Raw genomic sequence first — 687 nt, 5'->3', positions numbered from 1 at the left:
AGGGTCACCAGCTGGCAGTGGGACAGGGCCAGGAATTCTTCCTGCTTCGAGACCTGCAATGGGGAGAAGGGGGTGAGGGACCACCCCAAGAACAGTCCTGATACCCCACCAGGGTCACCAGGGTCACCAGCTGGCAGTGGGACAGGGCCAGGAATTCTTCCTGCTTGGAGACCTGTGGGATTGGGGAAACGGGAGTGAGGGACCACCCTAAAACCAGTCCTGGTAGTGGGACAGGGCCAGGAACTCCTCCTGCTTGGAGACCTGCAATGGGATAACTCAGTGAGGGACAACCCTAAAACCAGTCCAGGGTCACCAGCTGGCAGTGGGAGAGGGCCAGGAATTCTTCCTGCTTGGAGACCTGCAATGGGGAAAACGGGGTGAGGGACCACCCCAAGAACAGTCCTGATACCCCCCTGGGGCCACCAGGGTCACCAGGGTCACCAGCTGGCAGTGGGACAGGGCCAGGAATTCTTCCTGCTTGGAGACCTGCAATGGGGAAAACAGGGGTGAGGGACCACCCTAAAACCAGTTCTGGTAGTGGGACAGGGCCAGGAACTCCTCCTGCTTGGAGACCTGTGGGAATGGGGATAACCCAGTGAAGGACCACCCCAAAAATAGTACTGATACCCCCCCAGGGTCACCAGGGTCACCAGCTGGCAGTGGGAGAGAGCCAGGAATTCTTCCTGC

At 59.2% G+C, this 687-nt stretch overlaps 1 long non-coding RNA gene across 1 annotated transcript in view; it reads right to left on the bottom strand.

The window, feature by feature from the left end:
* Nucleotides 1-6: 6 nt before the first annotated feature.
* LOC113979423 overlaps nt 7-687 on the bottom strand; it is a 1,102-nt gene continuing 421 nt past the window's right edge. The window contains exons 2-3 of the long non-coding RNA XR_003537862.1: nt 359-486; nt 7-261 (exon numbers count right to left, since the gene is read on the bottom strand). This is a non-coding gene — a long non-coding RNA (uncharacterized LOC113979423). The remainder of the gene's footprint in view (nt 262-358; nt 487-687) is intronic.

This window comes from Neopelma chrysocephalum, unplaced genomic scaffold, assembly GCF_003984885.1.
Source record: "Neopelma chrysocephalum unplaced genomic scaffold, ASM398488v2 Primary Assembly neopelma1_79971, whole genome shotgun sequence".
NCBI classification, from domain to species: Eukaryota; Metazoa; Chordata; class Aves; order Passeriformes; family Pipridae; genus Neopelma; species Neopelma chrysocephalum.
This window is presented reverse-complemented; position numbering and strand designations above follow the sequence as displayed.